This window comes from Symphalangus syndactylus, chromosome 8, assembly GCF_028878055.3.
Source record: "Symphalangus syndactylus isolate Jambi chromosome 8, NHGRI_mSymSyn1-v2.1_pri, whole genome shotgun sequence".
NCBI lineage: Eukaryota > Metazoa > Chordata > Mammalia > Primates > Hylobatidae > Symphalangus > Symphalangus syndactylus.
This window is the reverse complement of record NC_072430.2, coordinates 131,375,300-131,389,752: the sequence shown is the minus strand read 5'-3', so window position 1 is coordinate 131,389,752 and position 14,453 is coordinate 131,375,300. Positions and strand designations below refer to the sequence as shown.

The window sequence follows — 14,453 nt, the reverse complement described above, 5'->3', positions numbered from 1 at the left end:
TTATATGGTGACTTGGTCATGTGCAAGAAAACCACTAAATGGTCAAAGGCAGACAGAGGAGGCCACCATGGGGAAGGGTCCCAGCTTATTGACTTATGGCAAATGGTTCTCAAGTCAACTTCCTATTGACTTTTTCTAACTATGCATTAGAGAGGTGGGAAATTAGCAAGGACTTAGCAATCCTCCCATCTCTGCTCAAGAGTCCCTGGGAAGGTCTTTGTTTCTACTGGAAATTCCCACAAAGAGAATCCCAGAAGAAATGATGTGGGGCAAGTCAGTGGCTGTGTTTAGGGGCCCTGGTGAGTATTGCTGATGGTTGGGAGTGAAGAGAATTCAGGAAGGAAGAAAACTATCTGTAAAGTGTAAGGCTTTCCAAGGACGTTTGCCTGGCCACAACTCTTACTTACATTGTTACAGAAGGAAAGGGTGGAGAAACCAAATGAACAGGTAGGCCATGGCCCACTTGTGACATATAATAATTTTATGGGGAAAAAAAGCTTCAGGCAGTTTTTGAGGAGAATAAGCAGATTTCACCATAATGCTGTGAATGAAGTGTTAATTATAGCCTGTTGATGTTTGATAGTAAGGTGAAACTGTGTGGCTCCCTTTTATTTTGTAAGCATTTTGTCAGCATCTCAGGCTATGGTCTAGAAATAATAGAAGCTGTTGTTTTCTTGGTGTACTCTGGGACCTGCAGCAGCTCCTGTTGCTATATTTAAGGAGGATCTGTTCTTCTTACCACTGCCTTAGGGTTCAATCTGAAAACCCTGGTATTTAACCACCTGGAAATCAACTTGTTCTGTTCATTGTCTAATTTTTAGAATCTGGAACCCTGTGTACTCACGGATGATGATGTATTTGCCCTGAGCATCCCCGCTTTGCTGTTTTTTGTCAATATTAAATTTTAGGAAAGCAGACCTAAAAGCGTCTTCCTGGGAAGACATTTTAAACAAAGAAACAGCAACTACAATTTGTATTTCAGTCTTGCATTTCACTACTGGGTTTTGTTTTGTTTGTTTGTTTGTTTTTTGATCATAAATTATCTTCCGAGGTGTGGATATTTATCTTATAAAGTGGAGAAAACCTCTATGAAACAGTGTTCTGATTTAGGAACAGCCTCTTAGAGAATAAAGTTAGTGGATTTATTTTTTAAAGTGAATTTATTTTTTAAAGTCTACTAATTCTGGAAGAGAAGGAATCTAATATTTAAGGTCTTGGTTTGGTGTTTTTTTTTTTTTTTTTTTTTTTTTTTTTTTTTTTTGAGACAGAGTCTCGCTCTGTTTCCTAGGCTGGAGTTCAGTGGCTAGATCTCAGCTTGCTGCAACCTCCACTTCCTGGGTTCAAGTGATTCTTCTGCCTCAGCCTCCCGAGTAGCTGGGATTACATACAGATGTGCACCACCATGCCTGACACATTTTTGTATTTTTAGTAGATATGGGGTTTCATCATTTGGCCAAGCTGGTCTTGAACTCCTGAGATCTCATGTGATCTGCCCTCCGTGGCCTCTCAAAGTGCTGGTATTACAGGTGTGAGCCACCATGCCCAGCCCTTGAGGATTGATTCTTTCTTTCTTTCTTTCTTTCTTTCTTTCTTTCTTTCTTTCTTTCTTTCTTTCTTTCTTTCTTTGACTCTCAGAGATTTCAGAGCAATGGGCATGATGAATGGGTCGTGTAAGTAATGTGTCTCCTTGTTCACTGCAGCCTTATCTCATTATCTCCCTGATCTTTGCAAATGATCGTGAAACCAGGTATTTTCTCCATTTTATTAAACTGTTAATTTGTTGCAGTAGGCTGTCCACTGTGTTGTAAGGTGTCTAGTAGTATTCCAGGCCCTTACCCATTAGAAGCCAGTAGCATCTCTCCTCCCCAACCCCTATCCCGTTTGTGACAACCAGAAATATCTGCAGACATTGCCAGATGTCCCCTGTGGGGCAAAGTTTTTTCACCCACACAAATTGAGAACCATTACCCTAGGGATTTAGTGAAATGCTTGGAGACTTGAGGGTATCTGCAAAGAGAAGTCGGTTGCGCCTTAGGAGCATGTTTCTGCCAAAGGCCAGATGGATGGTTTCTGTCTGGCCCTTCCATGGGTCTGCAGGTGACCCCATTTATCTCCCTTGGGATTGCAGTCCCCTCAGAGTCTCGTCTTAGTTTGGGCTGTTATTACAAAATTGAGTTGATGGTGGCTTAAACAACATACATTTATTTCTCACAGTTCTGGAGGCGGGGGAGTCCAAGAACGAGGCACCACAGACCGTGGTTTGGTGTGTCCTCTTCCTAGTTTGCGATGGCTATCTCCTCTTCATAGCCTCTTGTGGTAGAGAGCAGAAAGCAAGCTCTCATGTTTCATCATAAGGGCACTTATCCCACCCATAAGGGCTCCACCCTCATGACTTAATTACCTGCCAAAGGCCCCACCTCCTAACACCATCATGTTGAGGGTTAGGATCTCAACATATAAATTGCAAGGAAAGACATGTTTCAGTCCGTAACAGTCACTATAAATATTTCTTAATGACGGTTCCTTAGCTAAAAGTTGTCACTACCTGTTTATTAAGAATGGGGCACAACTGTCCACGAGGTGCTTTTAGCTCAGCCAGCCAGGCAGCTCAACCCTGCAATAACGTGATATGCAGTTTCGTTTAAGAATGCTGTTAGGGGCTGGGCATGGTGGCCCACACCTGCAATCCCAGCACTTTGGGAGGCAGAGGCAGGTGGATCACCTGAGGTCAGGAGTTCGAGACCAACCTACCTAACATGGTGAAACCCCGTCTCTACTAAAAGTACAAAAATTAGCCAGGAGTGGTGGTGCGTGCCTATAGTCCCAGCTACTTGGGAGGCTGAGGCAAGAGAATCACTCCAACCTGGGAGGCAGAAGTTGCAGTAAGCTGAGATCAAGCCACTGCACTCCAGCCTGGGTGACAGAGCAAGACTCTGTCTCAAAAAAGAATGCCGTTAGGGAACTTTTAAGCAAGTGGCTTTTCCACATTATAAAGAAAGAGGCTGAAATGTCAGATAATGGAGAAAATAGAGAGGGGCAGGAACAAAGTGGAAGTAAGACTTGAAAGATGAAAGCAAAAGAACAGGAGCTTTGGGGTCAGTAGGTGAAAGGTCGACCCCTCGTTGTCAACTGGAAAAATTTTGCCTCTTTACACAAGGCAGTCAGTTAGAAATTTGCACCATTGTCTGCCTCAGTGACCTTAGAGCTGCAAGCAGTGGATGCATTATCAATTATTTTAGATTATCTTTCTGAGATTTCCCTCCCTCCTCTTCCAGCTGCCAACGATTAGATGTGCATCTGGCAGCAATTTCAGTTTTTCATCAAGTTACTCAAGCAGCATTGACTGGCTAGATCACACTCCTGTTCAGTTCCTTCAGATGAGATTGGGGAAAAGAATTTGGAAACAAAAGCCACCCAATTCCCTGCCTCCACCTCCAACAATCATAAACATTCTTTAGAACCTAGAAATAATGCATAAGAATCTCACTGAACACCCATTTAAGCATATTCATGTGATTTCTTTGTGAATACTTTCAGTAGTATTAGAAGTCTTTCATTAGCAGACTTAGAAAGAGGGGAGGGCTTCAAGCTTCTGATTTTTTTCAAGCAATAAAAGTGGCCTTTCTGATGTTTCTGTAGATAGCATTCATTTGAGATCTTCCCCTTTGTACATGAATGCTACTGTCTCAATATTGAATTTGTACTCTTTCCTGTGTAGGTAGACAGGTCCTTGTATAACATTGTATTACGTATCATATCTTTAGCCTTACTACTACTGCTGCTTTTACTTTTTCTTTTTGTTCTGGCATTTTCCCCTTTCTCCTTTCTGAAATAACTTTGTCCTCTCTTTGCAAGATGCATCCTCATTTTGGCTTCTGATTCAGTCCTTGCCTGGCATTTGGTTGGTGGATTCATCCTTGCTTGCTAGTTCCACCACAGTGTCTTTGGCTGATGTGTTTTCAGGTATCAGGAAAAGATGTGGGATCCAAGGGTTTCTAGTTCTTCATAGCAGTAGTTACACTAAGAGCTAATGATTGAGGGCTTATTATGTGTCAGGCACAATGATAAGATAATGTCATGTATTATCTCATTTAATCTCAACGATAACCCTGTGAAATGGGCAATGCTCTCCTGTGTTACAGATGAAAACATGTGGGATTTTGGAGGGTGAGCAACTTGCCTGAAATCACAGAGAAAAGAACATTGAGAGATGGGATAATGGAACTTGTCTTAGTTTCCTTTCAAATTTTAATTCAGAAATGAGTTTTGACTTAAACAAAATTATCAGTCTTTAAAAAGCGTGACAGCCATGTAATAGCTCCATCTTCATTCTGAAAATAACCTTTTTTGGGGTTGAATTCCCTAAAGTACATTTTTTAATTCAAAATTGCATACAGGTTACTCACTTGTCACTCAGAAAGAGGCAAGTCAAGGGAAACACACATTTATTGCATTATTGCTTTACTGTAAGCAATAGTTAATAGCTTTCTCTTTATCATGAGCTAATTAATATGGTTCCTGTCTATGTATGGCCTTCTGAAATCTAAGATGAATAGTATACTTTTCCTTGCTCCTTTTACATTGACTTTTGTTGAAGAATTACTATCGTAGCCCAGAAATCTTTATGACTTGCATTTCCATAACAAATGTTCTTCAGGTAAAGCAAATGAGAATTGTGGGTCAAATACATTTGAAATATGCTGCCATATACTGTATTATAATCAGTTTCAACTGGTTTCAGAGAGGGAGTGTTTCTTCCATAGTTAGACCACTTTGTTTTTTTTTAAATAACAGTTCGCTTCAAAGAATCGCAGATCAAATTCTTCTTAACATTTTCCCCCTGATATTCTCCTCAACGCAAAAAGGAAAACAAAGGCTAAATAAACCTTTTTTGCTTCTGTAAGATGATGGCTTCCTGGAGAGGTTCCTTAGATCAGGGGTCTCCAACCTTTTTGGCACCAGGGACAGGTTTCATGGAAGACAATTTTTCCATGGCTGGGGGTGGGGGGATGAATGGTTTCATCAGGCATTATTTTCTCATAAGGAGCATGTGCAACCTAGATCCCTTGCATACACGGTTCATGATAGGGCTCATACTCCTGTGAGAATCTCATGCCGCTGCTGATCTGACAGGAAGCAGAGTTCAGGTGGTTATGCTGATCCACCATTCACCTCTTGCTGTGGAGCCCAGTTCCTAACAGGCCATAGATCTCTACTGGTCCACAGCCTGGGCGTTGAGGACCTCTGCCTTAGATGTATGTTGTAGGGAGAATCTTCTACTGAGCTTGAGCTTGCCCCTATTAGGAACTATTGGGAGTGGCATTGTCCCCGTTAGGCCTGTTTAAGGATCAGAAAAACCTATGGGAAGATCATGGCCCCACAGCTGAGGTACCTCCTGGTTGTTTTGGAAGATGCTTGTTCAATTCAGTAAATTTTTCTTACGTGACCAAGTTCTTCCATAAAGTCAACCACAACCCATATTATCGGGGACTCCAGCTAAAACTTGCGGTGAGTAGGAAATAGATTAAACACCGGTTTTCCCACTTCTCCAGCTGCCAAAAGTGATGTCAGTGGTGTTAATGATTCTTACCTCAGTCCGCTGCAGACCAGGGCTGTCTATGCAAATGCTTGTTCAGTGCCTGATTCCTGGGCTATTATGGAAAAACTGATGATGCTTGAGAAACAATTGGGTAGTCAGACAGTTACTCAAATGTAAAATCAGACGCTTGCTTTCTTGAAGCAATTTGACTCCAGGGAGGGGGCAAAGAATGAGAAATCTATTAGTTTTTAACAAAAGGCAAAGGCAGTGAAAATAGGGTCTGCCTGATTCCCTTTTGTCTAATTATAGAAACAATATTGCACACAATTTTCACCATCCATACACTAAATGAAATTGTGATTGTAATGCAAGTCTACTGGTTTGTATCAAAGCCAGACCTATAAAACCTGTATCCTGTAATCTGACCATTACAAACAAAACCCCAAACCCAAAAGTGATGTGAAATTACAATAGAAATCTCAGAACTGAAATGTAATTTCTGTGAGGGAAAGGACACTGCAGAAATAGTGCCTGTGAAAGCAGAAGAAAGACATTTGTATGACATTCTCACTTGGTAGGGAATATTCTGTCATATTACCTTCATGTCTTTTTGTAACAGGTTTATGTTGGTTGAGCTCTGTTAAAATTAAAGCTTCCTGGCTGGGTGCGATGGCCTACACCTGTAATCCCAGCACTTTGAGAGGCCAAGGCAGGTGGATCACCTGAGGTTGGGAGTTCGAGACCAGCCTGGCCAACATGGTGAAACCCCGTCTTTATTAAAGATACAAAAATTAGCCGGGTGTGGTGGTGTACACCTGTAATCCCAGCTACTTGGGAGGCTGAGGCAGGAGAATTGCTTGAACCCAGGAGGGGCAGGTTGCAGTGAGCCGAAATGGCACCATTGCACTCCTGCCTGGGTGACAGAGTAAGACTCTCTCCAAAAAAAAAAAAAAAAAATTAAATCTTCCTGCCTGAGAGTACATGTGGTCTGACTTGAAATGAAGAGGGACTTTTTTTTTGTTTTTTTTTTCCTAAGTCCTTTTACCTTGAATCTGTCATGTACATAGGACAAACTATAGTATTGGTAAAAGGGAGATTGGAAACATTTTGATTTACATTTGAGGGGAAGAGCTGTTATAGTCTTGACCTCATTTTCTTTATCAGCATGCTTCCTGTTAATAAAAAGAATGGGAAATAACAGAAGTGGATATTCTTTGGCTTAAAAGATGTATTAATATTTATTCAGATTTCTTTAATATATCATTGACAGAATACTTTTAATTACTGAGTACTAAATGTTGTTTTAGTCTGTCTTCTCCACAGATTCCTAACCATCCTGAAAAGTTTCCAGAAGCTCCTTCTGCCTTTGGTAGCTGGGTAAGGAGAAATTCACGAGACTGACAGAATTCAGCCCAGTAGCCTCAGCCAGAGCTGACAGGCTTGATGGTCGCCTTTCGGTCTTCTTCTTCTTTTTTTTTTTTTTTTCATAATGCGTGTGCCTTTCTTCATTGGTGGTCTCCTGAAGTCACCAGCCCTGCCACAAGCTCTTTCACTGGGACAAAAGGGGAACTGGAGCGAGATGGCCTCTCACATGTTGGCAACTCTCCCTGAATTTTCTTCCTTGGCAACACTGCGCACTGGAAGGTCTGGCCAGCAACCTTGTTATTTTCACCAGCCCTCTCCCATGTGACTTGCACCAGGCAAAAGTGCTATTTAAGCAGCTCCATTAAAGCACTGGCTTGGCTGGTTGGCTTACCCTTTGCCATTTAAGACCACAAAACCAAGTCTTTCCAGCTCAATCCTGGCTTGTTTTAAAAGAAGTTGGTTTCCTTTCTTTAGCTAAAGTGGCTTTCTCCTTTCAACATCCAAGAAGCAAACATGTTGGTCTTACCTCTAACTTTAGCTCAATCTTCACTTGATGTGTGTGATTATGATCTGAAGGCTTTAGAGTTGAGAATTGAGAATTCACTGGTTAGTTTTCTCCTTTTCCAAGCTTCAGCTTGCCCCCATACTTCCCAGCTGTCCCTTGTAAAGAACGGGGAGATTATACCATGTCCCAGACTTTAGAGGCTCTCTGGATTTAGCTCTTCTTTTTGTATCAGCAATATGACCATAGCTAATAGCGCTGCAGCAGGAGAATGCAGCTTCCTCCTTCTGTGCTACTAACTCAAATGCTAGAACCAAGGCTTTAATCTGGGAACTTCTTTTAATAAGTGCTTCACAGTCTATCCATAGGTCAGTGGTCGTTTTTATTCATCTGAGATTTTATAGTGGGATTTTATTGAGGTATGAATTTTAATGAAGAACACCCATCTATTACCAGAACTATAAAGGTATTTGAGACTGATGATAATATGTGTGTGTGTGTTATGTGTGTGTGTGTGTTTGTGTGTGTGTGTGTGTTTACTGGGCTCATTTACCAGATTCAGGTATGTTGAATGTGTGTGTTGTAAGGTGCTTTATTAATAAGCATTCTAGAAGACATGATTTGCTTCCAGTTAGTGGTACTGTAAATTAAGTGTATCAGCAGTGAGATAACTGAAGAATTGTGGTAGGAGGACAGGGTATGCAGTTTAATGTAATTGTGTGAAATAAGAAATCCACAGATGTGGGAAGACAGAATAGAGAGAGGTTACAGGCATCATTGTCAGAATCTTGCAAGGTACAGACCTACCCACTGACCCCTCTGCTCTCATGAAGGGAATCTTTTCTAACCTGAGAGAAATCCTTCTGTTCTCCTGGCTCTTCCAAATATTTTGCCTGTGCCATTCCTTTAAATACTGAGGCTTTTGGAAACTAAAGCCAGGGAGCCAGAAGATTTTCCTACTTTCAAATTCCCACTCTCCCCATATTATACAATGCATTGGGATGATGGGAAAGGGATGGAATACCAGAGTCTTTAAAAAGTTGGGTAACATTTCAAAAATTTTTCTCATCATGGATTTTTAAGAATGGGAAAGATCTAAGTATGATTAAAACAGTATTTTCCTCTCCTACTTAGACTTTTTGGGGGGACATTAAATGCAGCATTTTAAAAGTTCAAATCCTTTAAGTAGATTGTGAAATTACAACCACAGCTGAGTACTGGTTTTTCTGCTGGCGGGGAATATAAGTCATGTTTATTCCTTCTTTACATCTTCCTGTATTTTATACATTTTCTGTATTATATTCAAGATACTTTTTTTTTTAAAAAAAAGATACTGTTTATGTTAACTGAAAGAGAAATATGCTATTTTGATTCATTTCTTTAAGTGGAGGAAATTAATTTATATTAATTTTCTAGTTCCATCTACAATATAAGATTTCAAACAATGACCTCTATTGAAAAAAAGTCATCACTACAGTCATTTTTTTAAAGCATAGTTGGATAAGGAAGAGTTACTTTCTAAGAATTTAGTATATGACAGTGGCCAAGCAACTTAAAATATTTTACTCTTATTTCCCTAGTAAAAGTAGAAACGACTAGCAATGCTCCAACTAGATTTTTATTACTATATTGCCCTTGATTTAACATATTGGCAAGAAGTTTCAAAACATATAAATACAGGATAAAAACATTTGTCAATTGTTCTGACCAAGAATGCATTGCTGAAAGTGTACAGATCTTTCCATCATACTTATACTCTTGTGCTGTTTCCAGCTGCTTTCCCAGTAAAAACGATCAGTAAGCTGAGACAATGTGAAAGGACGCAAAGTCTTTATTTGTTTTTCAGCTATTGTAGGCATAGTTTAAGTGGGTAGAACCCAGAAGATATAAATTCCTACTTGATGCAATAATGCAATAATCCATAGGTCTCAAGTAGCATTGCTCAAGTGTTGACTTATTTGATAATGCTTTAAAAATTACATTTTTCATTACTGGCAACAGGATTAGGTGGGTTTTATCTTACGAGAATATACACACAGAAGGGCATAGTAGATACTGATGTGGTGATGAAATTTTGTCAAAATGTAATTTCCTGCTACTAAATCTCGTGACAGGTGCATTGTATTTCTGCCTTCAGAAGTTATTCCCCAATGATGTAACCAGAGAGAATGTACTGTAGGAACATCACCACTTGATATTTGCACAGTGTCTTCTCTTAAGGAAATGTTTTGTTTTTTTGTTTCCAGTTTCTGCCTGTTACAAATGAATTTTTGCATTTGTAAAACTTTGTAGCAATATTTGCTACCTCTGGTCTGTCAATTATCTCCCTTCAGTCAATTGAAGTGGTGTATATATAAAGTGTACTAAACATATGTATGCCTATGCGGGCTTTTCCCCTGCTTATTCCAGTCTTTATCATTGTATTTATGCTTATTGCATTGAATGACTGACTGCAAGACCCTAGTATGGGCATTGCTTTTTTTCTTTTTTAAAAAATATATTAAGTTACGCAAATGTTTGCCTTTTTTGAGTGAATTGCTTTATTCAAGTTCAGCCTTGCTTGATTGTGAGTACGCGGAGCTAGGGAGACACAGACAGATGAACTTTAGGCTCATTAAGCATATGTTGAGGTCTGTCTCTAAAGTGAGGAGACTTCCTTTCCAACAAACTCATCAGAGCAAGTGTTGTGCACAAGTCTGATTTTGGAACTTCGGTTTCGGAGCTCTTTGGCTTTAGATAATACCTCGCTGGGAACTACTACCCAGCTTAATCAGTCCCATTATTCACCATATTTGGCTCTCAAAGCTTTTTGGCTGTCTCCAAAGATCAAACGTGTCCTCAGAGGGCTAAGACTGGCTGCTATAGAGACTATTCAAAAGAATATGCCCAAGGCTGAGCAGGCATTCCAAAAATGCTGCAAACAATGGCTGCATGACTGGAATAAGTATGCAGCCCCCAAGGTGGCTGTTGTGAAGGACAGTTCTCACTGAAGGATGTCCATGTCATTGTTTGGTAGCTAAACTTTATGTGCCTACACAGATACACATACCCTGTACAAAGACAAACAGGTGTGAACTTCAGACTTTCCCTTTTGAGACAAGTGTTGATCAGGACTTCAGATAAGGGGCTTTGAAAAGTAGTGTGCTAAGTAAGACTTTGGAAGGAAGGTATCAATGGACTTGAGACGTCCTTGTATTCCCTGCTCTTTGAACATACTTGTGGATAATGACAGGGATCATTTCCAAGTGGCCCAAAGCAATAGATTTCAGCACCCAGTGAAGCCACATTTTTTTCCCTCTCCTCACAGGGCCCTGGGTCTCTGTCCTTATGCATCCGTGCAGGTTGGTACGTGTGATGATAAAAGAGGGTACGGTGTGTTCCTGTACTAAGCTGTTCACCCACCCCTTCTGGAGAAGAGCCAGATATGAAATGAAAAACATACCATATGCCCTTTGCTTTTCCCCCATTTTATGTTCGGCAGTTTGTTTGTTTGTCACAAGTCCTTTAATAAAGTGTGGCCTTCCTGCCTAATTAGGGGCCCAGAGCTGTGAAGCTCTGTTAAGCGCCAATCTAGAAATTCTGGTGGGAACATTCCTATATGCATTCAGGAGAAGCTTGACAGTAAATAAGAGATCTGGAGCTTATTGTGGGGAGTTTCCTAGCATACCAATGGCTTGTGAAGGGATGGGCTTTCCTTTCATTTGTAGACACCACAGTTGTAGACACACAGAGTAAATCCTGTTTCTCTGGCAATTAAAGGGGCAAACTTGGGATGCTTCCTTTTTTGTTTGTTTTTATATTGGGATCATCATGCCAAGTCTTCATTAGTCAGTTAAAAAACCAGTTTGTTTATCTGTCTTTTAGAGGCAGAGTTAATATTTAAAAATAAATAGAAATCTCCTAAAACTAGAGTCATCATTTGGTAAACTTTGACTTATCAGAAAACCATTGCGTAATGAATGATGACTGATCCCAGCCACCATGATCATTCTCTTCAAGAGGAGACAGAGGGAAAAAGACGTGAGGTTGGTCCAAAAGTAATTGTGGTTTTTGCAATTTCTTTTATGGCAAAAACCGCAATTGCTTTTGCACTACCCTAATATATTGGTCCACACTTATGTTGCGTGTATTTTGGAAGCTGTCACTATCCTTGTAGGTGATGTAGATTATTACTGCTACATCTTGACCTTATGTCAATGTAGCATGTCCTTGTTGTCTCAATAATTAGATAAAGACCTCTTAGCTTGTCATTCAAGGTTCTTCACCATCTACCTCAACCTACATTCATAGGCTTAATTCCTTCTATCCCTCCGTAGATATCTTGGGGTCCAGTGAAGCCACATCCTCTACTTGAGCCTGCTTACGGCTGCCATCTCACCCCGTAGGACCTTGTCATATGTTCTCGATGGGAAGTGTCCTTTTCTATTTATTTAACTCCTATTTATTAAGTACCACTATGTGGCAAGCCTTGTGTTATGTTCTGGGACTGCAACACCAAAGCAACATAGACACAACCCCAGTTTCCACATCCCCAAATTATTCTTTTTCTTCCAAAACCAAGCCAGGTGTGTCAGTGAGGCACTTCCCTTACACCCCTAGCTGGGAGGATTCTTTCCATCCTCCATGCGTCTAGAGCTATTGCCCACATGCATGTATCATGGCATGTACTGATGTCTACTTCACATGCCATGTATTTATGAACAGAACTTGCCTTCCTTTCTAGAATTGCTAGAAGGCAAGGTTTCCAACAGAATCCAACTCTCTACACTTCCTAGTATTTAGTGCAACCATGTACTCATTCAACAAGTATTTCTGATCTACTCTCTGCTAAATACCCTTTGGTGCACTCTATAGATACTGATAATTATAGGTAAGTTTTGAATGCATGAAAAACAAGGACCTGTGGAAGACTATGTAGTGTAATACTTGAGTAAAAGATGCTTTATGAGGTTGAAAAAGAGTCTTCACTCTGAAGGGGAATCATGGATAGTGCCCTTTTAAAATTTACCTTCTTGACTTGCAAAAAAGAAATGCTGTGCTTCTGCTGAAATAACTTATTTCTATTAGACGTAAATCTGAATCCTTTTGTTTTCTTATTTAATGACTAAGTAGGTCTGTTTTGCTTGGGTCTCCCTTTGCATCTAAAATTCTCATGTCCAACAATGTTTGTGCACATTAAAAATTGATTTCCGATTTTGTCATGTGAAGCTCTGCAACTTCAATTCTAAAATCTGCAGCTGACTTTCAACCAGAAGGAGATGGAACACAGACTGACTACAACCCGCTCATATTGGATGGTCATTTTACATAGCAACTAATGATGTATGTTTTTGCTTCAATCACAACACCAAAGAATTTTGTATTTTTCCTTTGTTAAACCTCTGAAACATCCAGATCATGTTGATTTGTTTACAGATTCCACGTTGACGACTTTTGGTTAGTGATTTCTTTAGACTCTTGCATTTTGAAATAAATAAAAAGCTAAATACAGTTTGTTGATCGTATTTAGGTGGACAGTACTATTTGTGCCTGTAACTTCAGTTTATGTGACACTGCCCCTTGTAAAAGAAAGGTTCTAAAATAGTGATTGTGCAGTTGAGATGCCTGTGGTGATGAATTCTTTCATTTTTCTTTTCAGAATGAAGACCTAAATGACCTCAGCAAATCCTCCTCTAACTCATGGGTACCCAGACTCTAAATATTTCATGATTCACAACTAGGACCTCATATCTTCCTTATCAGTAGATGGTACGATGCATCCATTTCAGTTTGTTTACTTTATCCAATCCTCAGGATTTCATTGACTGAACTGCACGTTCTATATTGTGCCAAGCGACAAAAAAAAAAAAAAAAAAAGCACTGTGACACCAGAATAATGAGTCTGCATAAACTTCATCTTCAACCTTAAGGACTTAGCTGGCCACAGTGAGCTGATGTGCCCACCACCATGTCATGAGAGAATGGGTTTACTCTCAATGCATTTACAAGATACATTTCATCTGCTGCTGAAACTGTGTATGACAAAGCATCATTGTAAATTATTTCATACAAAACTGGTCAGGTTGGGTAGAGAGAGTATTAAATATTTAACATAGGTTTTGATTTATATGTGTAATTTTTTAAATGAAAATGTAACTTTTCTTACAGCACATCTTTTTTTTGGATGTGGGACGGAGGTATACAATGTTCTGTTGTAAAGAGTGGAGCGAATGCTTAAAACAAGGCTTAAAAGAGTAGAATAGGGTATGATCCTTGTTTTAAGATTGTAATTCAGAAAACATAATATAAGAATCATAGTGCCATAGATGGTTCTCAATTGTATAGTTATATTTGCTGATACTATCTCTTGTAATATAAACCTGATGTTGAGCTGAGTTCCTTATAAGAATTAATCTTAATTTTGTATTTTTTCCTGTAAGACAATAGGCCATGTTAATTAAACTGAAGAAGGATATATTTGACTGGGTGTTTTCAAGTGTCAGCTTAAAATTGGTAATTGAATGGAAGCAAAGAAGAGGAAATCAAAGTCTTCCATTGCATATATTGTAAACAGAAGGAGATGGGTGATTCCTTCAAATCAAAAACTCTCCTTGGAATGAACAATGTGGGTGTTTGTAAATTCTGGAAATGTCTTTCTATTCATAATAAACTAGATACTGTTGATCTTTTCTTCTGTCCCCTCCCCCCACCACTTCTGTAAGTTTCCTGCTCTATTCCCACCATTTTTTTCTGTGCACACATTATGATGTATTTCATTTCCTGCATTGTCTTGAGAAAGATGATAAGACAAGTGAGCTCTTGCTAACCAGAAATTAAAATTCCAGTATGCGTTTTTCATTATGACCAGGGCTATGTGTCACCTTCCCTAAGACCCTTATCTTATCTCATATTTTTTGAGAACTTCCAGTGTTACATTATTTAACTGAATGTAATTGGCCCATTTGCCTTGGTGGGTGTTAGCCTATTAGTGATTAGTTAACAAAACACAGGGTACAGAGAGCACAGAAAAGCTTAATGACCTGCTACTGAAACACCTAGCCAGCAGTG

General features: G+C 39.6%; 1 protein-coding gene across 1 annotated transcript in view; it reads left to right on the top strand.

Annotated features, from left to right (window-relative positions):
* IRS1 (insulin receptor substrate 1) overlaps positions 1 to 14,075 on the top strand; it is a 61,524-nt gene extending 47,449 nt beyond the window's left edge. Inside the window, exon 2 of the mRNA XM_055290812.2 lies at positions 13,045 to 14,075. The gene's annotated coding sequence lies outside the window, so the exon portion shown is untranslated. The remainder of the gene's footprint in view (positions 1 to 13,044) is intronic.
* Positions 14,076 to 14,453: the final 378 nt, after the last annotated feature.